A 27,793-nucleotide genomic window follows, 5' to 3' on the forward strand; every position below is an offset into this window, starting at 1 on the left:
TTCCCGAAGGGGGAAGGAAGGAGGAGGGGGGAGGACGAATCCCTCCCCTTCCTTTCTCTCTTCTCCTCTTTCCTTCCCCCCCTCTATTTCGGCCTACATGGGGTGCACCAGCCCCTTAGGGGCTGGTCTATCCCAGTCTTGGCCCATTAGGCCCATGTAGTTGCGGGGGGATGCCCGGAACCCCTTCCATGACCCGATATGTACCCGGTATCCCTGAAACACTTTTGATGTCCGAATGCCATCGTCCTATATATCAATCTTTACCTCTCGACCATTTCGAGACTCCTTCTCACGTCCGTGATCGCATTCGGGACTCCAAACAACATTCAGTCACCAAATCACAGAACTCATATAATACATATCATCATCGAACGTTAAGCGTGCTGACCCTACGAGTTCGAGAACTATGTAGACATGACCGAGACACCTCTCTGGTCAACAACCAATAGCGGAACCTGGATGCTCATATTGGCTCCCACATATTCTACGAAGATCTTTATCGGTCGAACTGTTATGACAGCATACATTATTCCCTTTGTCATCGGTATGTTACTTGCCCGAGATTCGATCGTGGTAACTTCATACCTAGTTCAATCTCATTACTGGCAAGTCTCTTTACTTGTTATGTAATGCATCATCCTACAACTAACTCATTAGTCACTTTGCTTGCAAGGCTTCTTATGGTGTGCATTACCGAGAGGGCCCAGCGATACCCTTTGATACTCGCAGTGACAAATCCTAATCTCAATCTATGCCAACCCAACAAACACCTTTGGAGATACTTGTAGAGCATATTTTAATCACCCAGTTACGTTGTGACGTTTGATAGCACACACGGCATTCCTGCGGTATCCGGGAGTTGCATAATCTCATAGTCGGAGGAATATGTATTTGACATGAAGAAAGTAGCAGCAATAAAACTGAACGATCATTATGCTAAGCTAACGAATGGTTCTTGTCCATCACATCATTCTCCTAATGATGTGATCCCATTTATCAAATGACAACACATGTCCATGGTTAGGAAACTTAACCATCTTTGCTTAATGAGCTAGTCAAGTAGAGGCTAACTAGGGACACCGTGTTTTGTCTATGTATCCACACATGTATCAAGTTTTCATTTTATACAATTCTAGCATGAATAATAAACATTTATCATGAAATAAGGAAATATAAAATAACAACTTTATTACTGCCTCTAGGGCATATTTCCTTGATATTCGAGATGTATTATTGATAATATTCGATGATGTATGGATGCAAGAGATGATTTAGTTTTGCTTATTGAATGCATGCTAATTTGAATACTAATTTATTTATGATTTAGTTGTGATTATTGAATGCTCAAATTGGAGAACTACTCCTATTTTGAATTCTCAAATTGGAGAGCACTATGCAAGGCATATGCATTGGATTAGTTGATAGCTTATAGGGTTTCACTAAGTCCTAAGATGAGGATAATAATGTTTTTGTTTATATTTTGTTTTTGAAGAAATCAAGGAGCCCCTGCATCATCCCCGCCGTCGTCCCTGTCACCTACCCCCTCCGACCTCGAGGTGAGACCAGCCAAATCTCCATGTCAATATGAGTCCTATAAGATATTTTGAAATGTTTTTGTTCATATTTTCAACCATTTAAATGCAATGATCATCAAGTTTGAATGCTCATATGATGTAGATATAAACATGTATATCTTGTGTTGCTCAAATAGGATATGTGCTTGCCCAATTGGCCGACCATGTTTGCAGGTAACACCTCCGAGTGGCCTATGCTTTGCCGGAGTGTTGATTAATTTCCGTTTCGGCAAATTTCAGGCGCTCGATATGTCCTTTTTTAGCAAAGGTCATGCCGGATTTTTTTGTCAATTTTGGAATGACTTGTGCTAGAATATGTAGGAAATATTTATTGACTTGGATTTTCTAGAAAGATAATAAAACGACATTTCAGGTTGACGTTAAGTCTATCGAGGCTCCATACATGACAATCAAAAAATGATTGAGGGAGAAAGTCTGCACCATATATGAGAGAGGAAAAATCCCGACTATTGTCATGGGAGTCGTTTCTCCTTCTTCTCCTTGTGCTAGACCTTTGTTATGCACTAGGGGAAGGAGGAGTAACGACCATCACCGACGGTCAAAAAATCAGCGAGGGAGTGTGTCCACCATATATGAGAGAGGACGAAGAATCCCGACTATTGTCGTGGGGGTAGCTTCTCCTTCGTTCCCGTGTGCTAGACAATTTGGTTTAATGCACTCGGGAACGAAGGGAGGAGCTACCATCACCGACGGTCGAATATAGACACCACTTGACCTGAGAGTTTTCAAGAAAATACTCGATAGAGCGATAGTCAACCCGTGATGAATAATAATGATCTAATTTAATTTTTGTAGTACATATATTTAATTTCAGAAGTTTAATATTTGAATTATGAACATAGGAAATGTCGTCGGACGACGAAAGTCTCATGGAGTGCAACTGGTGCGGTGACGACCGGGGTCTGTGCGACATGCCTCACCTAGTAGAAGGTTGGCGCTTCAACATTAAGCTCCAGGAGATCTTTGTTGTTGAAACAATACACAACGACGACAAGTGTTTTTTTGTAATTAAGCACGACTTCTGCTTCTTCAACGTGTAATTTTCATCTTTTACAATTCGACTATAGCTTATCCCATGCCATGCAAGACGCTATGTCTTGGAGAGGATGGATTTTGAAGATTATGAAAATATGAAAACAAAGATAGTTCAGCTAAGGACCCATCATGGATATGATTTTGCTAAAAATCTATACAGTTCTGAGAGCGTATCCCATTTTGGTTGCCCGAATTGGGAAGCACTTTGCAAGACGTATGATTTTCATGAGGGTATGCTTTTCACCATGGATCTTGGTGATCCTGACATTGACGAAGACAATATGGACATTTGGGTCCTTGTTGATACGCTTCCAATTCTACCGCTATGTGAGTTTCTCAAACATAGTTATTAAGTAATTTATATTGTTTATTTCAAAATAGTTGACACCTTATTTCCATTGATAGCTTATTCTCATTCTTCAAAGAATGTGTGGAAGATGGTAGACAGAACCTACTACACTGACGGCGCAGAATTAACTTATTAGGAGAAAAATCATCTGATCTCATTTATTAATGATCTTGAGAATAACAATATCTATTATCAAACTCCTGCACATTATGGTCAATACGTGCCTCTAGTGCACGTATTGAACTATGGTAACATCCATGGAGATGGCATGGTAAGATTTTCTACTATTACTACATCTATGCATCTTTTGCATAAATTCTTCTAAAACTAAACTGCATTGCTAACTACGAAGTTATTACTATGTTTTTCAACAAAAAATCCCGAAGGATTGTGTGCCTCATTTGATGTTTCCGAAAGGTCGCCTTGATGTTATGACCTTACGGCCAGGTCATCCTACGCATAACTGCTATTCATACCGAATTTCTAAAACCGATGAAGACATGACAATCAAAGATTGAAAAAAATGTATGGTCAGTCATAGGGAGCTACTTGGGAGCAACATTGTGCAAAGCGCAACAATTGGAGACAGGATAATCTTCATTCTCCATAATGGAGAAGCAGGGTCTATCTTGTTTTATGCTATTTTACCTAAGAGAGGGTAGTAGGTCCTATGAGAGAGGAGTAGGTCCTAGGTACAATGTGTTATTATGTGCTACAATGTGTTAGAGTTGATGAGGAGGAGGATGAGTTGTGATTATGACTAATGACCAACTTGCTATGATGTCTCATTAACAAAAATGATGATCACGATGAGTTGTTATATGACAATGATGTATTATGATGATAAGGTATTAATGATATGATGATGATGATGATGATGATGATTTGTATTATTGGGTGAAAAAACCGCGGATTAGTTTCAAGTGGATGGATCCATCCACTAGAAACTAATCCACGATTCTTTAACCCTAGGGCGCGCCCCCTGCCTCGTGGAGTCCCTGTGGGGCCCCCTAACATGAAACCGACGCCAACACCTCTTATAAATCCCCAAACTTCTAGAAAGAATCCTAGATCGGGAGTTCTGCCGCCGCAAGCCTCTATAGCCACCAAAAACCAATCGGGACCCTATTCCGGCACCCTGCCGGAGGGGAGAACTATCACAGGTGGCCATCTTCATCATCTCGGCGCCCTCCATGACGAGGAGGGAGTAGTTCACCCTCAGGGCTGAGGGTATGTACCAGTAGCTATGTGTTTGATCTCTCTCTCTCTCTCTCTCTCTCTCTCTCTCTCTCTCTTATATTCTTGATTTGGCACGATCTTCATGTACCACGAGCTTTGCTACTATAGTTGGATCATATGATGTTTCTCCCCCTCTACCTTCTTGTAATGGATTGAGTTTTCCGTTTGAAGTTATCTTATCATATTGAGTCTTTAAGGATTTGAGAACACTTGATGTATGTCTTGCGTGGTATACCCGTGGTGACAATGGGGTATCCTCTTGATTCACTTGATGTATGTTTTGGTGATCAACTTGCGGGTTCTGTGACCTTGTGAACTTATGCATAGGGGTTGGCACATGTTTTCGTCTTGACTCTCCGGTAGAAACTTTGGGGCACTCTTTGAAGTTCTTTGAGTTGGTTTGAATAGATGAATCTGAGATTGTGTGATGCATATCGTATAATCATACATGCGGATACTTGAGGTGACATTGGAGTATCTAGCTGACATTAGGGTTTTGGTTGATGTGTGTCTTAAGGTGTTATTTTACTATGAACTCTAGGGCTGTTTGTGACACTTATAGGAATAGCCCAATGGATTGATCAGAAAGAATAACTTTGAGGTGGTTTCGTACCCTACAATAATCTCTTCGTTTGTTCTCTGCTATTAGTGACTTTGGAGTGACTCTTTGTTGCATGTTGAGGGATTGTTATATGATCTAATTATGTTATCATTGTTGAGAGAACTTGCACTAGTGAAAGTATGAACCCTAGGCCTTGTTTCGAAGTATTGCAATGCCGTTTTTGCTCACTTTTGTTACTTGCTACCTTGCTGTTTTTATATTTTCAAATTACAAAAACCTATATCTACCATCCATATTGCACTTGTATCACCATCTATTCGCCGAACTAGTGCACCTATACAATTTACCATTGTATTAGGTGTGTTGGGGACACAAGAGACTAGCTCTTTGTTATTCGGTTGCAGGGTTGTTTGAGAGAGACCATCTTCATCCTACGTCTCCCACGGATTGATAAACCTTAGGTTATCCACTTGAGAGAAATTTGCTACTGTCCTAGAAACCTCTGCACTTGGAGGCCCAACAACGTCTACAAGAAGAAGGTTGCGTAGTAGACATCAATCTCTTTTTTGGCGTTGTTTTCGGGGAGGTTAGTGCTTGAAGGTACATCTTTAGATCTTGCAATCGAATCTTTTAGTTTGTTGTTTTATCACTAGTTTAGTCTATAAAGAAAACTACAAAAATAGAATTGAGGGTACCTCATATGCTTCACCTTTTTAATGTCTTTCATGAAAATGATGGAAAGGAAAATTGTGCCCAAGCGCTAGAAAAAGAATGCACTAAAATGTTTGGCACTAAATCTTTGAATGATGAGCATGATTGCAATGTTGTTAGTGTGAATTCTTTGAATATCCATGATGCTAATGATATGCAAAGCCACAAGCTTGGGGATGCTATGTTTGATGAATATGATATTTTTACTCCCCCAAGTTTTGATGAGAATATTTATTATGATGAAAGCATGCCTACAATTTATGATGACTATATTGATGAAAGTGGGTTTGGAAGAGTGTCAACTTTAGGAAGTAATGATCCCACTATTTTGGAGGTGTGCTGAATCTTATTAAAATATTGATAAAAGTGGATTTGGAGAGGTCATGACTTTACTTAGTGATGAATCCACTATTTCGGAAGAGGTTCCAGTTGATTATGAGAACAAAGTTGTTGTCTATGATGATTGTTGTGATGACATGTATGCTATAAATAATAATGATAACCATGAAACTTGTCATCTTGAATTTAATTTCAATTGGATTATGCCTCACATGATAGTTATTTTGTTGAGTTTGCTCCCACTACTATTCATGAGAAGAAATTTGCTTATGTGGAGAGTAATAAAAAATTCTATGCTTATGAATCATGAAAATAGTGCTTTATGTGATAGATATATTGTTGAATTCATTCATGATGCTACTGAAATTTATTATTACGGAGGAACATATTTTTGTAGAAATTGCAATAATATCAAGTTTCCTCTCTATGTGTTGAAAATCTTGAAGTTATGCTTGTTTTGTCTTCCTATGCTAGTTGATTCTTGTTCCCATAAGTTATTTGCTCACGAAATCCCTAGGCATAGGAAGTGGGTTAGACTTAAATGTGCTAGTCATATTCTTCATGATGCTCTCTTTGTGTTTTTATTCTTATCTTTAATGTGAGCATCATTGAAATCATCATGCCTAGCTAAAAAGGCATTAAAGAAAAGCACTTGTTGGGAGACAACCCAATATTTACCCCTAATGTTTTTGTGTGTTGACATGATTAAGATACTGTAGTAATCAAGTGCCAAGTAAAGCCTTTAGGATATCTTGGGGTGATAGTTGTGTTGATCCTGCTGAAAATCAGAAACTTTTGCGCTCGGTAAATATTTTCCAGAATCTTATTGAAAGGTTCTTTTTACCTGATTAATTTTGCTATGATTGGTGAACAAATTTCTCAGGTGGAGAGAACTTCTTCAGAATTTTTGGAGTTACAGAAGTATTAGAGAGTTACAGATTACTACAGACTGTTCTGTTTTTGACAAATTCTGTTTTCTATGTGTTGTTTGCTTATTTTGATGAATCTATGAGTAGTATCGGAGGGTATGAACCATAGAGAAGTTGGAATACAGTATATACAACACCAATATGAATTTAGAATGAGTTCACAATAGTACCAAAAGTGGTGATTTATTTTCTTATACTAACGGAGCTTACGAGTTTTCGGTTGAGTTTTGTGTTGTGAGGTTTTGAAGTTTTGGGTAAAGATTCGATGGACTACGGAATAAGGAGTGGCATGAACCTAAGCTTGGGGATGCCCAAGGAACCTCAAGGTAATATTCAAGGACAATCAAGAGCCTAAGCTTGGGGATGCCCTGGACGGCATCCCCTCTTTCGTCTTTGTTTATCGGTAACTTTACTTGGAGCTATATTTTTATTCACCACATGATATGTGTTTTGCTTGGAGCGTCATTTTATTTTATTTTGTTTTGATTGTTGTTTGAATAATATCCCAAGATCTGAAATTCTTAAATGTTAGAGAGTCTTCACATAGTTGCATAATTATTCGACTACTCATTGATCTTCACTTATATCTTTTGGAGTAGTTTGTCATTTTCTCTAGTGCTTCACTTATATCATTTTAGAGCATGACGGTGATTTTATTTTGAAGAAATTGATAAACTCTCATGCTTCACTTATATTATTTTGAGAGTCTTTAGAACAACATGGTAATTTGCTTTGGTTATGAATTTAGTCCTAATATGATGGGCATCCAAGGGGGATATAATAAAAACTTTCATATAATGTGCATTGAATACTATGAGAAGTTTGATTATTTATGATTGTTTTGAGATATGAAGATGGTGATATTAGGGTCATGCTAGTGGAGTAGTTGTGAATTTGAGAGATACTTGTATTAAAGTTTGTGATTCCCATAGCATGCACGTATGGCGAACCGTTATGTGATGAAGTTGGAGCATGATTTATTTATTGATTATCTTCTTATGAGTGGAGGTCGGGATCGCGCGATGGTTAACTCCTACCAACCCTTCCATAGGAGCATGTGTGTAGTGCTTTGTTTTGATGACTTTTAGATTTTTGCAATAAGTATGTGAGTTCTTTATGACTAAGGTTGAGTCCATGGATTATACGCACTCTCACCCTAACACCATTGCTAGCCTCTCTTGTGCCGCGCAACTTTCGCCGGTACCATAACACCCACCATTACCTTCCTAAAAAAGGCCACCATACCTACCTATTATGGCATTTCCATAGCCATTCTGAGATATATTGCCATGCAACTTTCCACCGTTCCATTTATTATGACACGCTTCATCATGGTCATATTGCTTTGCATGATCATGTAGTTGACATCGTATTTGTGGCAAAGCCACCATTCATAATTATTTCATACATGTCACTCTTGATTCATTGCACATCCTGGTACATGCTACGTCTTGAGCTTGCGTTGGTTTTCCTCGAAGAGGAGAGGGTGATGCAGCAAAGTGTAGCGTAAGTATTTCCCTCAGTTTTGAGAACCAAGGTATCAATCCAGTAGGAGGCTCCTCAAAAGTCCCACGCACCTACACAAACAAACTGAGAACTCGCAACCAACGCAATAAAGGGGTTGTCAATCCCTTCACGGCCACTTGCGAAAGTGAGATCTAATAAAGATGGTATGATAAGATAAATATATTTTTGGTATTTTATAATATAGATGCAAAAAAGTAAAGATGCAAATAAAGGTAGATTGAAAGAAAATATGATAAGAGATAGACCAGGGGGCCATAGGTTTCACTAGAGGCTTCTCTCAAGATAGCATAAGTATTACGGTGGGTGAACAAATTACTGTCGAGCAATTGATAGAAAAGCGCATAGTTATGAGATTATCTAGGCATGATCATGTATATAGGCATCATGTCCATAACAAGTAGACCGACTCCTGCCGGCATCTACTACTATTACTCCACACATCGACCGACTCCTGCCTGCATCTAGAGTATTAAGTTCATAAGAACAGAGCAACGCATTAAGCAAGATGACATGATGTAGAGGGATAAACTCATGCAATATGATATAAACCCCATCTTGTTATCCTCGATGGCAACAATACAATACGTGCCCTTCAACCCTTTCTGTCACTGGGTAAGGACACCGCAAGATTGAACCCAAAGCTAAGCACTTCTCCCATGGCAAGAAAGACCAATCTAGTAGGCCAAACCAAACTGATAGTTCGAAGACACTTGCAAAGATAGCTCAATCATACATAAAAGAATTCAGAGAAGATTCAAATATTATTCATAGATAAACTTGATCATAAACCCACAATTCATCGGATCTCGACAAACACACTGCAAAAAGAGTTTACATCGAATAGATCTCCACAAGAGAGGGGGAGAACATTGTATTGAGATCCAAAAAGAGAGAAGAAGCCTTCTAGCTAATAACTATGGACCCGTAGGTCTGTGGTAAACTACTCACAACTCATCGGAGGGGCAAAGATGTTGATGTAGAGGCCCTCCGTGGTTGATTCCCCCTCCAGCAGAGTACCGGCGAAGCCTCCAAGATGGGATCTCACGGATACAGAAGGTTACGGCGGTGGAAATTGTGTTTCGTGGTGCTCCTGGCTGTTTTCGGGGTACGTAGGTATATATAGGAGGAAGAAGTACGTCGGTGGCCACCCGAGGGGCCCACGAGACAGGGGGCGCGCCCTACAGGGGGGCGCGGCCCCCTATCTCGTGGGGCCCTCAGAAGGTTCTTGACTTGCAGTCCAAGCTCTCCGGATCATGTTCGTTCCAAAAATCACGCTCCCGAAGGTTTCATTCCGTTTGGACTCAGTTTGATATTCCTTTTCTTCGAAATACTGAAATAGGCAAAAAACAGCAATATGGGCTGGGCCTCCGGTTAGTAGGTTAGTCCCAAAAATGATATAAATGTGTAAAATAAAGCCCATAAACATCCAAAAGAGGTAATATAATAGCATGGAACAATCAAAAATTATAGATACGTTGGAGACGTATCAAGCATCCCCAAGCTTAATTCCTGCTCGTCCTCGAGTAGGTAAATGATAAAAACAGAATTTTTGATGTGGAATGCTACCTAGCATAATTCTTAATGTAATTTTCTTTATTGTGGCATGAATGTTCAGATCCAAATGAATACAAAATATAAGTTCATATCGACATAAGAAATAGTAATACTTCAAGCATACTAATCAAATTAATCATGTCTTCTCAAAATAACATGGCTAAAGAAAGTTATCCCTACAAAATCATATAGTCTGGCTGTTGCTCTATCTTCATCACACAAAGTATTTAATCATGCACAACCCCGATGACAAGCCAAGCAATTGGTTCATACTTTAATAATCTCAAACTTTTTCAACTTTCACGCAATAAATGAGCGTGAGCCATGGACATAGCACTATATGTGGAATAGAATGGTGGTTGTGGAGAAGACAAAAAGGAGAAGATAGTCTCACATCAACTAGGCGTATCAACGGGCTATGGAGATGCCCATTAATAGATATCAATGTGAGTGAGTAGGGATTGCCATGCAACGGATGCACTAGAGCTATAAATATATGAAAGCTCGATAAAAGAAACTAAGTGGGGTGCATCCAACTTGCTTGCTCACGAAGACCTAGGGCACTTTGAGGAAGCCCATCATTGGAATATACAAGCCAAGTTCTATAATGAAAAATTCCCACTAGTATATGAAAGTGACAACATATGAGACTCTCTAACATGAAGATCATGGCGCTATTTTTTGAAGCACAAGTGTGGAAAAAGAGATAGTAGCATTGTCCCTTCTCTCTTTTTATCTTATTTTATTTTTTTCTTTTCTTCTTTTATTTTCTTTTTTTTATTTTCTTTGGCCTTCTCTTTTTTTCTTTCTTTTTGGCCTTTCTCTCTTTTTTGTTCTTTTTTTTCTTTTTGTAAAGTCCGAAGTCTCATCCCGACTTGTGGGGGAATCATAGTCTTCATCATCCTTTCCTCACTAGGACAATGCTCTAATAATGAATATCATCACACTTTTATGGATTTACAACTCAAAGCTAGAACAAGATATGACTCTATATGAATGCCTCCGGCGGTGTACCAGGATGTGCAATGAATCAAGAGCGACATGTATGAAAATTATGAAGGTGGCCTTGCCACAAATACAATGCCAACTACATAATCATGCAAAAAGCAATATGACAAAAGTAATGCGTGTCATATGAACGGAACAGTGGAAAGTTGCATGGCAATATATCTTAGAATGGCTATGGAAATGCCATAATAGGTAGGTATGGTGGTTGTTTTGAGGGGAGTATGGTGGGTGTATGGTACCGGCGAAAGTTGCACGATAGAAGAGAGGCTAGCAATGATGGAAGGGTGAAAGGGTGCGTATAATCCATGGACTCAACATTAATCAAAAGAACTCATATACTTGTTGCAAAACTTTAGAAGTCATCAAAAACCAAAGCACTACGCGCATGCTCCTAGGGGGATAGGTTGGTAGGAAAAGACCATCGCTCGTCCCCGACCGCCACTCATAAGGAAGACAATCAATAAATAAAATTGTGCTCCAACATCATCACAAAGCGGTTCACCATACGTGCATGCTACGGGAATAACAAACTTCAACTCAAGCATTCTTTAAATCCATAATCACCCAACTAGCATGACTTTAATATCACTACCTCCATATCTCAAAACAATTATCAAGCATCAAATTGATCATAGCATCCAATTCACTTTCTATGATAGTTTTTATTATACCCAACTTGGATGCTCATCATTCTAGGACCAACTTTATGACCATAGCAAATACCATGCTGTTATAAAAGACTCTAAAAATAATATAAGTGAAGAATGAGAGACTAGAAAATTCTTAAAAATTAAGACACCACGGTGCTCTAAAAGATATAAGTGAAGCACTAGAGCAAAAACTATCAAGCTCAAAAGATATAAGTGAAGCACATAGAGTATTCTAGCAAATTCTAATCAAATAGGCTTCTCCCAAAAGGTGTGTACAGCAAGGATGATTGTGGTAAACTAAAAAAGCAAAGACTAATATAATACACGACGCTCCAAGCAAAAGACATATCATGTGGCGAATAAAAATATAGCTCCAAGTAAAGTTACCAATGAACGAAGACGAAAGAGGGGATGCCTTCCCGGGGCATCCCCAAGCTTAGGCTTTTGGCTATTCTTGAATATCTTGGGGTTCCTCAAGCATCCCCAAGCTTAGGCTCTTGCCACTCCTTATTCCATAGTCCATAAAAGCTTTACCCAAAACTTGAAAACTTCACAACACAAAACTCAACAGGAAATCTTATAAGCTCCATTAGTGAAAGAAAACAAAACCACCACATAAGGTACTGCAATGAACTCATTATTTATTTATTTTGGTGTTAAACCTACTGTATTCCAACTTCCCTATGGTTCATAAACTAAATTACTAGCCATAGATGCAGTGAAATAAGCAAACAACACACGAAAAACAGAATCTGTCAAAAACAGAACAGTCTGCAGCAATCTGTGACTAACGCAAACTTCTGGAACTCTAAAAATCCTACCAAAATAGGAAGTACTGGACAATTTCTTTATTGAATAGCAGCAAAAAGAATAAACACAAAAGCACGTTCCTGTGATTTAACAAAATTATATTCGTGCAGGCAAAGTTTCTGTTTTTCAGCAGTATCAAATCAACTATCATCGAGGTTATCCTATAGGTTCTACTTGGCACAAACACTAACTAAAAGATAAAAACACATCTAACCAGAAGGTAGATGCAAGATTTATAACTAAACAGGAGCAAACACAAAAAAACATAAAAAAATTGGGTTGCCTCCCAACTAGCGCTATCGTTTAACGCCCCTAGCTAGGCATACAAAGCAAAGATAGATCTAAGTGGTGCCGTAATAATAAGATAGATCTTGAAGCTCATCTCATATTCTCTACGTTTGGCAGCAAGTTTCCTTTGAGGCAAGCAAAAGTAATCAAAAGGGCTAAATTTAGTGGGACAAAGGTCCCCAAGATCAATAACAGGAGGAACGGGTTCCTTCTTTGGCCCTTCATAGTGCACAACTATTTCATCACTAAAAGCATTCTTTTGGCAAAATCTTGTGAGCCTATACTCAAGAGAGTATCCTAGCTCATTGTTTTGAAGGGCAAAATCATTATTAAGATCGTTAATGCAATCAACCAAGACATTGATAGGAACCTTTTTTCTAAGGTTTTCATTAAAAGCGACATAGTCCGAAGATTGAAAACGTCTAATTTCCTCTTGATCATAGAGGATCGCTTCTATGGGAGGACGACCGGCGTCCACCCTATAGTGCGCAAAGATTTCTTTGGCCTCTCTTATGATAAATATAAACTCATGAGTCAAAAAGATGGTAACAACATGCTTAACAGAAGAATGCTCAATATTAGAGAATTCTAGGAAACTTCTTTGCATGCAAGGATGCATATGCATAAATTGTCTTTCAAGTTCAACTACAAGCATAGCGATAGCATCCGCAAGACTACTAGTTCTATGAAGAATAGAACAACCCATGGAAGGTAATGCACCGGCACAAGTAAAGAAATCTTGAATAACACCTTTGCCAATGATGTTACCACTACCGATTCGAAACTCTTTAGTATGCAAGATAGGGGGTTCATCGGCCGGAGCCTCGGGATTTTCTGTGTTATCATTATTGTCCAAATCGACGATAATCTCCCGAATTTCAAATATAGCGGCAAACAAAAGCAATGCGGAAGAAAGCGAGCGAAAAGGAGAGGAGGAGATTGGGAAAGAGAGGGCGAATAAAATGGCAAGGGTGAAGTGGGGGAGAGGAAAACGAGAGGCAAATGGCAAATAATGTAAATGCGAGGGACATGGGTTTGTGATGGGTACTTGGTATGTCTTGACTTGAGCGAAGACCTCCCCGGCAAGAGCGCCAGAAATCCTTATTGCTACATCTTGAGCTTGTGTTGGTTTTCCTCGAAGAGGAGAGGGTGATGCAGCAAAGTGTAGCGTAAGTATTTCCCTCAGTTTTGAGAACCAAGGTATCAATCCAGTAGGAGGCTCCTCAAAAGTCCCACGCACCTACACAAACAAACTGAGAACTCGCAACCAACGCAATAAAGGGGTTGTCAATCCCTTCACGGCCACTTGCGAAAGTGAGATCTAATAAAGATAGTATGATAAGATAAATATATTTTTGGTATTTTATAATATAGATGCAAAACGTAAAGATGCAAATAAAGGTAGATTGAAAGCAAATATGATAAGAGATAGACCCGGGGGCCATAGGTTTCACTAGAGGCTTCTCTCAAGATAGCATAAGTATTACGGTGGGTGAACAAATTACTGTCAAGCAATTGATAGAAAAGCACATAGTTATGAGATTATCTAGGCATGATCATGTATATAGGCATCACGTCCATAACAAGTAGACCAACTCCTGCCTGCATCTACTACTATTACTCCACACATCGACCGACTCCTGCCTGCATCTAGAGTATTAAGTTCATAAGAACAGAGCAACGCATTAAGCAAGATGACATGATGTAGAGGGATAAACTCATGCAATATGATATAAACCCCATCTTGTTATCCTCGATGGCAACAATACAATACGTGCCTTGCAACCCTTTCTGTCACTGTGTAAGGACACCGCAAGATTGAACCCAAAGCTAAGCACTTCTCCCATGGCAAGAAAGACCAATCTAGTAGGCCAAACCAAACTGACAATTCGAAGAGACTTGCAAAGATAACTCAATCATACATAAAAGAATTCAGAGAAGATTCAAATATTATTCATAGATAAACTTGATCATAAACCCACAATTCATCGGATCTCGACAAACACACCGCAAAAAGAGTTTACATCGAATAGATCTCCACAAGAAAGGGGGAGAACATTGTATTGAGATCCAAAAACAGAGAAGAAGCCATCTAGCTAATAACTATGGACCCGTAGGTCTGTGGTAAACTACTCACAACTCATCGGAGGGGCAAGGATGTTGATGTAGAGGCCCTCCGTGGTTCATTCCCCTCTTGCAGAGTGCCGGCGAAGGCTCCAAGATGGGATCTCGTGGATACAGAAGGTTACGGCGGTGGAAATTGTGTTTCGTGGTGCTCTTGGATATTTTCGGGGTACGTAGGTATATATAGGAGGAAGAAGTACGTCGATGGCCGCCCGAGGGGCCCACGAGACAAGGGGCGCGCCCTACGGGGGGGGGGCTATCTCGTGGGGCCCTTAGAAGCTTCTTGACTTGCAGTCCAAGCTCTCTGGATCATGTTCGTTCCAAAAATCACGCTCCCGAAGGTTTCATTCCGTTTGGACTCCGTTTGATATTCCTTTTCTTTGAAATACTGAAATAGGCAAAAAAACAGCAATATGGGTTGGGCCTCCGGTTAGTAGGTTAATCCCAAAAATGATATAAATGTGTAAAATAAAGCTCATAAACATCCAAAAGAGGTAATATAACACCATGGAATAATAAAAAATTATAGATACGTTGGAGACGTATCAGTACACCGCTGGAGCCATTCATATAAAGTCATATTTTGTTCTAAGTATCGAGTTGTAATTCTTGAGTTGCAAGTAAATAAAAGTGTGATGATCTTAATTATTAGAGCATTGTCCTAGTGAGGAAAGGATGATGGAGACTATGATTCCCCCACAAGTCGGGATGAGACTCCGGACGAAAAAATAAATTAAAAAAGGAGGCCAAAAAAAGAAGAGAAGGCCCAAAAAACAAAAAAATTGAGAGAAAAAGAGAGAAGGGGCAATGCTACTATCCTTTGACCACACTTGTGCTTCAAATAAGCACCATGCATGATCTTCATGATAGAGAGTCTTCTATGTTGTCACTTTCATATACTAGTGGGAATTTTTCATTATAGAACTTGTCTTGTATATTCCAACGATGGGCTTCATCAAGTTTCCCTAGGCCTTCATGAGCAAGCGAGTTGGATGCACACCCAATTAGTTTGTTTTTGAGCTTTCATACACTTATAGCTCTAGTGCATCCGTTGCATGGCAATCCATACTCACTCACATTGATATCTATTGATGGGCATCTCCATTGCCGGTTGATACACCTAGTTGATGTGAGACTATCTTCTCCTCTTTGTCTTCTCCACAACCACCATATTCTATTCCACCTATAGTACTATGTCCATGGCTCACGCTCATGTATTGCGTGAAAGTTGAAAAGGATTGAGAACATCAAAAGTATGAAACAATTGCTTGGCTTGTCATCGGGGTTGTGCATGATTTAAATATTTTGTGTGATGAAAATAGAGCGTAGCCAGACTATATGATTTTGTAGGGATAACTTTCTTTGGCCATGTTATTTTGAGAAGACATGATTGCTTTATTAGTATGCTTGAAGTATTATTTTTTTATGTCAATTTTAAACTTTTGTTTTGAATCTTATGGATCTGAATACTCTTGTCACAATAGAGAAAATTACATTTATAAATATGTTAGGTAGCATTCCACATCAAAAATTCTGTTTTTATCATTTACCTACTCGAGGACGAGCAGGAATTAAGCTTGGGGATGCTTGATACGTCTCCAACGTATCTATAATTTTTTATGTATTCATGTCATGTTTATAATATTTTTACATGATTTGGTTAGAACTAACCTGGACAGACGCTGTTTTCAGCAGAACTACCGTGGTATTGTTTTTGTGCAGAAATAAAAGTTCTTAGAATGCGCTGAAAATCAACGAAGATTTTTTTAGGAGAATATAAAAATACTAGAACAAAAAGCTGCCGGAGGAGAGTCCGAGGGCCCCACGTGGGTGAAGGGCGCCCCCCTGCCTCGTGGGCTCCCTGTGGGGCCCCCTGATGTGAAACTGATGCCAACCCCTCCTATAAATCCCCAAACTTCCAGAAAGAACCCTAAATCGGGAGTTCCGCCACCGCAAGCCTCTTGTAGCCACCAAAAACCAATCGGGGCCCTATTCCGGCACCCTGCCGGAGGGGCGAACCATCACCAGTGGCCATATTCATCATCCTGGCACCCTCCATGACAAAGAGGGAGTAGTTCACCCTCAGAGCTGAGGGTATGTACCAGTAGCTATGTGTTTGATCTCTCTCTTGTGTTATTGATTTCTCACGATCTTGATGTACCGCGAGATTTGCTACTATAGTTGGATCATATGATGTTTCTCCCCCTCTACCTTCTTGTAGTGGATTGAGTTTTCACTTTGAAGTTATCTTATCGGATTAAGTCTTTAAGGATTTGAGAACACTTGATGTATGTCTTGCGTGGGATACCGTGGTGACAATGGGGCATTCTATTGATTCACTCGATGTATGTTTCGGTGATCAACTTGCGGGTTCTGTGACCTTTTGAACTTATGATAGGGGTTGGCACACATTTTCGTCTTGACTCTCCAGTAGAAACTTTGGGGCACTCTTTGAAGTTCTTTGTGTTGGTTTGAATAGATGAATCGGAGATTGTGTGATGCATATTGTATAATCATACCCGTGAATACTTGAGGTGACATTGGAGTATCTCGATGACATTAGGGTTTTGGTTGATGTGTGTCTTAAGGTGTTATTTTACTACGAACTCTAGGGCTGTTTGTGACACTTATAGGAATAGCCCAATGGATTGATCGGAAAGAATAACTTTGAGGTGGTTTCGTACCCAACAATAATCTCTTCGTTTGTTCTCCGCTATTAGTGACTTTGTAGTGACTCTTTGTTGCACGTTGAGGGATTGTTATATGATCTAATTATGTTATCATTGTTGAGAGAACTTGCACTAGTGTAAGTATGAACCCTAGGCCTTGTTTCGAAGCATTGGAATACTGTTTTCGCTCACTTTTGTTACTTGCTACCTTGCTGTTTTTATATTTTCAGATTACAAAAACATATATCTACCATCCATATTGCACTTGTATCACCATCTCTTCACCGAACTAGTGCACCTATACAATTTACCATTGTATCGGGTGTGTTGGGAACACAAGAGACTCTTTTCTATTTGGTTGTAGAGTTGTTTGAGAGAGACCATCTTCATCCTACGCCTCCCACGGATTGATAAACCTTACGTCATTCACTTGAGGGAAATTTGCTACTGTCCTATAAACCTCTGCACTTGGAAGCCCAACAACGTTTACAAGAAGAAGGTTGCGTAGTAGACATCAATGATTTACGTTCGACCTTTCGGTCTCCAGTGTTCTGAGGCCATGTCTGTACATGCTAGGCTCGTCATGTTTAACCGAGTATTCTGCACGTGCAAAACTGGCTTGCACTAGTTGTATTTTTATGTAGAGCTTATCACACCCGATCATCACATGGTGTCTCAGCACAAACAACTTTCACAATGTTGCATACTCGGGGAGAACACTTATACCTTGAAATTTTAGTAAGGGGTCATCTTATAATGCTACCGTGTTACTAAGAAAAATAAGATGCATAAAGATAAACATCCCATGCAATCAAAATATTTGACATGATATGGCCATCATCATCTTGTGCTTTTGATCTCCATCACCTAAGCAACGTCATGATCTCCATTGTCACCGGCTTGACACCTTGATCTCCATCGTAGCGTTGTGGTCGTCTCACCAACTATTGCTTCTACGACTATCGCTACCACTTAGTGATAAAGTAAAGCAATTACATGGCGTTTGTATTTCAAACAATAAAGCGGCAACCATAAGGCTCCTGTTAGTTGCCGATAACTTCTAAAAAACATGATCATCTCATACAACAACGTATATCATATCATGTCTTGACCATGTCACATCACAACATGCCTTGCAAAAACAAGTTAGACGTCCTCTACTTTGTTGTTGCAAGTTTTATGTGACTGTTTACGGGCTTTTAGCAAGAACCGTCCTTACCTGCGGCATAAAAACCGCAACGGTGATTTATCAAGCTTGCTGTTTTAACCTTCACAAGGACCGACCACAGTCAAATTCGATTCAACTAAAGTTGGAGAAACAGACACCTGCCAGCCACCTTTATGCAAAACTAGTTGCATGTCTATCGGTGGAACCGGTCTCATGAAGGTGGCCATGTAAGCTTGATCCGGGCCACTTCATCAAACAATACCACCGAATCAAAATAAGACATTGGTGGTAAGCAGTTTGACGATCACCACCCATAACTCTTTGTGTTCTACTTGTGCATATCATCTACGCATAGACCTGGCTCAGATGCCACTGTTGGGAAACGTAGCATGCAATTTCGAAAAAATTCCTACGCTCACGCAAGATCTATCTAGGAGATGCATAGCAACGAGAGGGGGAGAGTGTGTCCACGTACCCTCGTACACCGAAAGCGGAAGCGTTTCCTCAACACGGTTGATGTTGTCGAACGTCTTCTTGTTCCGACCGGTCGAGTACCTAACGTACGGCACCTCCGAGTTCTGCACACGTTCAGCGCGATGACGTTCCTCGAGCTCTTGATCCAGCAGAGGGTCGAAGGAGTAGATGAGTTCCATTAGCTCGACGGCGTGGTGATGGTGATGGTGATGTGATCCGTGCAGGGCTTCGCCTAAGCACCGCGAGAATATGACCGGAGGCGTAAACTATGGAGGGGGGTGCCGCACACGGCTTAGAGCAATTGGTGTGTCTTCTAGGGGCACCCCCTGTATATAAAGGATGGAGGGAGAAGAGGCCAGCCCTAGGCGCGCCCCAAGTGGGAGGAGTCCCACTTGGGCTCCTAGTAGGAGTCACCCCCACCCCCTTCCTTTTATCGGAGGGGAAAAGGGGGGGAGAGGGAGTAGGAGAAGAAAAGGGGGGTGGCGCCCCCTTCCCTAGTCCAATTTGGCCTCCTCCCTTGTGGGGAGCGCACCAGCCCCTTGTGGGCTGGTTAGCCTCCCTCCTATGGCCCATATCTTCCCCCCGGGGGTTCCGGTAACCCCTCTGTACTCCGATATGTACCTGATACACTCCGGAACCCTTCCGGTGTCCGAATACTACCTTCCAATATATCAATCTTTACCTCTCGACCATTTCGAGACTCCTCATCATGTTCGTGATCTCATCCGGGACTCCGAACAACCTTCGGTCACCAAAACACATAACTCACATAATACATATCATCATCGAACGTTAAGCGTGCGGACCCTACGTGTTCGAGAACTATGTATACCTGACCAAGACACCTCTCCGGTCAATAACCAATAGCGGAACCTGGATGCTCATGTTGGTTCCCACATATTCTACGAAGATCTTTATCGGTCGAACCGCTATGTCAACATACGTTATTCCCTTTGTCATCGGTATGTTACTTGCCCGAGATTCGATCGTTGGTATCTTCATACCTAGTTCAATCTTGTTACCGGCAAGTCTCTTTACTCGTTCCTTAATGCATCATCCCGCAACTAACTCATTAGTCACATTGCTTGCAAGGCTTCATATGATGTGCATTACCGAGAGGGCCCAGAGATACCTCTCCGATACTCGAAGTGACAAATCCTAATCTCAATGTATGCCAACCCAACAAACACTTTCGGAGATACCTGTAGAGCATCTTTATAATCACCCAATTACATTGTGACGTTTGATAGCACAAAAGGCATTCCTCCGGTCTCCGGGAGTTGTATAATCTCATAGTCGGAGGAATATATATTGGACATGAAGAAAGCAGTAGCAATAAAACTGAACGATCATTATGCTAAGCTAACGGATGGGTCTTGTCCATCACATCATTCTCCTAATGATGTGACCCTGTTCATCAAATGACAACACATGACCATGGCTAGGAAACTTAACCATCTTTGATCAACGAGCTAGTCTAGTAGAGGCATACTAGGGACACGGTGGTTTGTCTATGTATTCACACATGTATCAAGTTTCCGGTTAATACAATTCTAGCATGATATAAGGAAATATAAAATAACAACTTTATTATTGCCTCTAGGGCATATTTCCTTCAATTACAACTAGAAATGGATACTTGAGATATGTGCTGGATATGTGGCTTCGGGATTGCTTTCTCGCAGGGAGTCGAGAAAGGATCTCTGGGTGTTAATGTTACAACATGCTTGTTAAATGTTAAAATGCTATTCTTTACTCTTCTACTTGCTGCAAGATGCTTGTAGCTGCTTGAAGATGCTAGTCTTCGATAGGCTAGGCCTTCCCCTCTATTCTGGCATTCTGCAGTTCAGTCCACAGATACAACCCTTCCATTTGATACCAAAGCATAATTAGTATAGGTCTGATGCTTGCGAGTACTTTGGATGAGTACTCACGGTTGCTTTGCTACCCCCTTTTCCCCTTCTTCTTTCTTTCTGGTTGATGCAACCAGATGGTGGATCCCTGGAGCCAGATGCCACCACCGACGGATACTACTACATTGAGGTCACCGAAGACCAGGAGTAGTTAGGAGGTCCCAGGCAGGAGGCCTTGCCTGTTCGATCGTGTTGATTTTGTGCTAGCCTTCTTAAAGCATCCTTGTTTAACTTCTGTCTGTACTCAGATATTGTTGCTTCCGCTGACTCTTGTCTATCGAGCTTGTATTCGAGCCCTCGAGGCCTCTGACTTGTAATATAAAGCTTGCATTGTTTTAATTTGTGTCTAGAGTTGTGTTGTGATATCTTCTGTGATTCTCTGATCTTGATCGTACACATTTGCGTGTGTGATTAGTGTACGATCGAATAGGGGATGTCACACGAGTCAAGGGTGGACCTGCAACTGGGATGAGAAATAAAACACTGGCCAAGTTGGAGTCAAGGGTGGGCTTGCAACTAGGATGAGACACACTACGAGCCTAGTCATGAGTCGACGTTGTGTTTGCAACTGGGATGACTACACAAAACTACAATACGAGTTGTGAGTCGATCATGGACTTGCAACTAGGAAAACAACACAAAACTACTATATGAGTTGCGAGTCGAGAGTGGACTTGCAACTGGGACAACTACAAACGCGAGCCTAGTTAGGAGTTAAGGATGACCTTGCAACAGGGATAAAAAAAGCCATAGGCCTAGCTGCGAGTGAGGGGTGGGCTTGCAACTGGAATGAAACTAACTACATTCCCAAATGCGAGGCAAGGATGGACTTGCGAATTGGACAACTACATAAAAATAGAAAATATAAAATATAAAAGGAAAATCCAACAACTGAATCGCAACTCAAACACAATGGGAGAAAGAGAGAGAGAGTAATGTATCATGTTATTCTATACAAAAACTGAACCGTATCCACAATACGGATTGAAAAAAGCCGCAACCCGCATAAAGTGAAAACTAACACAACCATCGACAACAAACACGAGCCACGAAATGGCCCCCCTAGCGCGTGAGGACACATAGTCGGCCAAGAAAAGAAGCAAGCCGCAAAACGGGCCGACGACGTGACGGATCAAAATGTTGCATGAAAAATTCAGCAACAAAAGATCATACATTTGAAAATTTAGATCAGACATTGCTAAATCTCACCCCGACTCAGAACCTATATGAAAGAGAGGCCCATATAATCACACCAGTGCAAAACATGGGAGACAACCAGAAAAACGGCCACTAGCGCGACGCGAAAAACTATCTTGACAATACAAACACTTGCTAGACATAAGGCACATGCATGTGAACAAAACAAATTTGCACGAAATATACATGTTTGATCGTGTGATGAACAATTTAGGTGTGACATAACTAAAAAAATCTAGATGAGAATTAGCAAATTCAAAATAAAAAAATAAAAATGGAGATATTTAAAATATATGTAAAAACAAAAATCATGATTTTTTTTGCGGGTGAACAAAAATCATGATTTAAATAAATAAAAAGGAAACAAATAAATTGAAAACTGAAAATAAATCATCAAAATGGCAAAACAGAAAGAAAGAAAACGGTCACAAACTTCTTGCCCAGAACTGGGACAACAGAGGACACGTACATATAGGGTGACTCACGTACGTCAAAATACAAAAGACTGGTTTAAGAAAAAAGACTCAGGTACGTGACACGAGTAATGCTAGATTCACGGGGCATTCACGGAGGGTTTATGGGCTGATCAAGAATTAATGGCCAGGATTTAATTCATCGAAAAATATTCATGCAGGGTTTAGTTTTGAAGAGCACGTAACGATGATTCCTACGGTGAAAATGGGTATTAATTCCGATATTCGAGTTCACATCCGATTCGTATGAGTGAAAACTACATGTTCACGAAGAGGAAAAAAAATTGCACATCGACTGGCATGTAGTTGCACATTGACTGCTAATAGTTGCACCAAACAGGGGTTAAATTGCATAATTTTTTTTTGATCGAAACATATTCATACAGGATCTAGTTTTGAAGAGCACGTCACGGGTGTTCCAGAAGGGAAAACGAATGTTAATTCCAACACACCCTTCGAAAGTTATGGCTTTTTAGAAATGATGCACTTTCTCAATAGCTCCTTTTTAAGATGTCGGCACAATCGAACAAACGAGACGGACGACAAATCGAAGGCATGGCAACAACTCCAGCAACTTGAATCCAATATACGCCCGCGACTCCAAACAATCAAAGGCACAAAGAAATGTCCAACAAACTGAAGACACGACATCCGCACCATCAACCTCAGGTAATATCCACATGCAATTCATCTAATCTTCTGTGTCAAAACTCTTTTGACACTAAACCATAAACCATGTTTTTTTCCATGCATCCTGAAACTACCACGGCGGTAATGTGAAAGCTAAAAAAAGAGCAACACTTCTGAACAATTATTATTGATTTATAGTGCCATACCAGATAAACAATACCGATCTCTAGATGTACTGTATGTGACACCTCCATTATTAATCTTTTCATATCCCCAAATGCACTTACATGCCTGCAATGGCATAACACTATTAAGTACTCCCTCCGTTCCAAAATAGATGACTCAACTTTGTACTAAAGTTAGTACAAAATTGAGTCATCTATTTTGGAACGGAGGGAGTATAATATAAATCATATTACATGGTACTATAATAAGAAAACTCCATATGTCAATGATGAAATCAATTTTGCAGAGATGACAGATCAACATACGTCAGCGCCAGCAGCTCACCATACAAAAGGAAAGAAAGAACAACCCTAAACTCAAGGATCACAAAGTACAAATATAGATGCTCCTAAACAATTGAGAAAGGATAATGCCGAGGAAGACAAGGAATTGAAGCGTGCAAGAAGCAAAAGCAACAAAAACAACATTAGAATCAATGTTGGAGACAACAACATAACCAAACCTCAACAAGTGTTAATAGAAAGGCATGGAACTTTGGAAGGCCGACATACAAATGCCAATATTCCAAAGCATTGCTATATATGGTGTGAAGAAATATTAAATTCCAACAAAGGAACTATGACACCCTCTTCTAGAATATGCCGCAAACAGGGAAAATTGATCTGCCACCGCTAAGAGAGCCTTGACCATATCTCAGAAACCTCTTAAAGAAGTGAAGGGCAGGATTCAGTAAACTTCAAAAAAAAATATAAGGTCATACAACTCAATGTTTTCATTCACATGAAGGGAGGAGCTGTCGAAGGAAATAAACAATCGCAAATGACCTTATGTTTTTTGTTTGCATGGACCAAACTACCACCACATCGGGACTCTTTTACCTGAAGGTACAGACAACCCTCAGTTCGCACAGCTGTACATATATAATACCAAAAATGAGGTGGCAAACAGGATAAGTGCGTCAAGATGCAATGGTAATAAATCAACAGTGGACCCCAACATCGTCAAATCCCGTGACGCCCAAACAATCGAAGGAACAAAGAAACGTCCAACAAACTAAAGACAAGACATCAGCACCATCAACCTCAGGTAATATCCACATGCAATTCATTTGATCTTCTGTGTCAAAACTCTTTTGATACTAACTATAAGCCATGTTTTTTCCATGCATCCTGACACTACCATTACAGTAATGTGAAAGCTACAAAAAGAGCAACACTTCTGAACAATTATTGATTTATAGTGCCATACCATATAAACAATATCGATCTCCAGATGTACTGTATTGACACCTCCATTGTTAATCTCTTCATATCTCCAAATGCACTTACATGTCTACAATGGCAAAACACTATTAAATATAATATAAATCATATTACATGGCACTATATTAAGAAAACTCTATATGTCAATGATGAAATCAATTTCGCAGAGATGACAGATCAAAATACGTCAGCGCCAGGAGCTCGCAATACAAAAAAGAAAGAACAACCTCTAAACTTAAGGAGCACAAAGCGGACAAGGACTACGGAGGGAAGAAGTACAAACGCAGAGGCTCCTAAACGATTGATAAAGGATAATGCCGAGAAAGATAAAGAATTGAAGGGTGCAAGAAGTGAAAGCAACAAAAATAACATTAGAATCAATGTTGGAGATGACAGAACCAAACCTCGCCAAGTGCTAATAGAAAGGCATGGAACTTCGGAAGGCCGACATACAAATGCCAATATTGCAAAGCATTTCTATGGTGTGAAGAAAGATTAAATTCAATCAAAAGAACTACGACACCCTCTTCTGGAATATGCTGCAAACAAGGAAAAATCGATCTGCCACCACTAGGAGAGCCTCCACCATATCTGAGACACCTCTTAAAGAACCGAAGGGCAGGATTCAGTAAATTTCAAAAACATATAAGGTCATACAACTCAATGTTTTCATTCACATGACGAAAGGAGTTGTGGACAAGGAAATAAACAATCGCAAAGAACCTTATGTTTTTGTTTGCATGGACCAAACTACCACCACATCGGAACTCTATAATACCTAAAATGAGGTGGCAAACAGGATAAGTGCGTCAAGATGCAAGGATAATAAATCAACAGTGGACCCCAACATCATCAAATAATTGCAAATAATGCTCGACGACAATAGCTTCCTCACGAAAACATTCATAATGGCAAGAGATACATTCCAAGAAGGAGACTACCATGATTACACACTTCAGATACTAGGCAAAAGGAACGGAACACACAACCTTGCAGTGGCATCTGAAGTTGCAGCATTGGTAGTAAGAGATCCAACTGGAGAGAGTGAAGGACGTGATATTGTCGTTGAGTACAAAAATATGGCGCCCCAAAGGATATCTGAGATCCACCCTAAATTCATCTCCTGCAAATATCCGATGTTGTTCCCATATGGAGAAGATGGTTTTAAACTTGAGATACCGTACAAGAAAATAAGAGGAGCTAAAAACAGCAGGAAATGCGTAACACTGTTGGACTACTATACATTCTACCTACAGCACCGTCCTGACCAAGGAATGTTATCAGTGTGCTTCGCAATGATAGACAAGAGCCAAGGTCAGTCCTTAAACAAGGTAGAAATATATTTGCCTAAGGAAGTGTTCTGCCATGGACAACTGTATGTGGCATTATCAAGAGTGACAAACAAAGCAAGATTGAAGGTGCTGATCAGTGACAAAGAGTGCCTAACTGAAGATGATATTCTAATTTACAGTGTGCATAGACAATCCATGTGTAATTACATAGATTAAAAGACAACCATGTGTGTGTGTTTTTGATCTTTCCACAAAACATTATTATTTTTGTTTACTAGTTATTTATTATCCCTAAATAATTTGTATCCCTCTTCTATCATCTTTTTAAGAAGTTGAAGCATGTCAAAGGGCCGAAGGCCAAACTTTCTTAGAAGCAAGGGGAAGAAGTAACAAAGGTTAGCAGACGGACTAGGCGAACTAGAACTGGGAACCGACAGGAACAAAAGTATTGAAATTACAAGAGGGACATCAACAGCCATCAAAACAACCAAATGGAAGAAAGCCAGCAACTCAGAGCAACTCCAACGTGCCGACTCAAACGGACGGCGCTTTTGTCCGCTTTTCGTTCGTTTGGTTCGCCCCCTACTCAGCGTCCGCCCCATTTGAGATTTGGGTCGGCCGTGCGCCCAACGCGCCGACCCATTTCGTGTCCGCATGCAATTTTCTAAAAAGGCTCGCAGCCATAGTTGATGTCTGTGGCCATGTTGTCGCCAGAAAGTTCATGCCGCACCATGCCAGCGCCGACATACAAATGCTAGCTTCAAAAAATGCCACACAGTTCGGCTAGCGCACTTGCCAGCGGCCGGCACACATGAAAGCACACAAAAAAGGGGCGGGAGTTCGACCACATCATCATGGCCATGGTCATGCCAGCACACTTGCCGATATACAAAAAATGGGAAGGTTGCATGTTCGCTATGTTAGGGATGTGTGGCAGACGAACGGACTGCGTAATCAGGTTTTTCTCGCTTTTATGAGCAACTTTCATGTACAAAGTATTTTCATCTGACTTACGATTTATTTTATATTAATTTTTAAAGTTTTAATTCATTTTGGAATTATTAGATTTATTTGTAATTCAAAAATATGTTCACTGCATCAGCATGATGTCAGCGGTCAACTCTGACCGTTGACTAGTCAACTGACCTGTGGGGTCCGTTTGTCATAGTCTATTCACTAATTAACAGATTTAAAGTATTTTAACTAGACTAACTAACTAGTGGGCCCTATCTGTCAGTGACCTAGTTAATTAGCAGAATTAATTAAACTAATCCTAATTATGTAACGGGGCCCACTGTCATACTCTAGTTTATTAATAGGTTTATTTTTTAAAACAGGGTTAGTTTAGTGGGTGGGCCCCCGACATCAGTGAGAATTAGTGGGGGGTAGAGGTTATACTCGTGGCGCCCACGGTTTAGACTAGCCACAGTGGGAGTAACTTCAGCAGTAACATCGAGTCCAACTCAGCAAATTTGCTTATGTGACAATGAGTTAATGAAGAGAGAGGTAGTTACAGTAACTTAGCTAGTTACTGTAACATCACATGTCCCAATGCAATATGAGTCTATAACCTAATAAATGAAGCTTTGCATGTTACCACACTTATGTTACTACCCGCTATGAAGGTAGTAACATAGTTTAGGGATTTGTGTATGTTACTAGCGTATGTTACTATGCATTGTGGCTAGTCTTAGTGGCACGGGGACGGTATTAGCCGTGTGTCCGCCAGCAGCGAGCGCCTGAGACGGCGGCAACGAGCGGGATCCGTCCTCTGGCGTCCAAATCGCACGCGGAAGGACGCGTTCGAAC

This window comes from Triticum dicoccoides, chromosome 6B (assembly GCF_002162155.2).
Source record: "Triticum dicoccoides isolate Atlit2015 ecotype Zavitan chromosome 6B, WEW_v2.0, whole genome shotgun sequence".
Classification (NCBI taxonomy): domain Eukaryota; kingdom Viridiplantae; phylum Streptophyta; class Magnoliopsida; order Poales; family Poaceae; genus Triticum; species Triticum dicoccoides.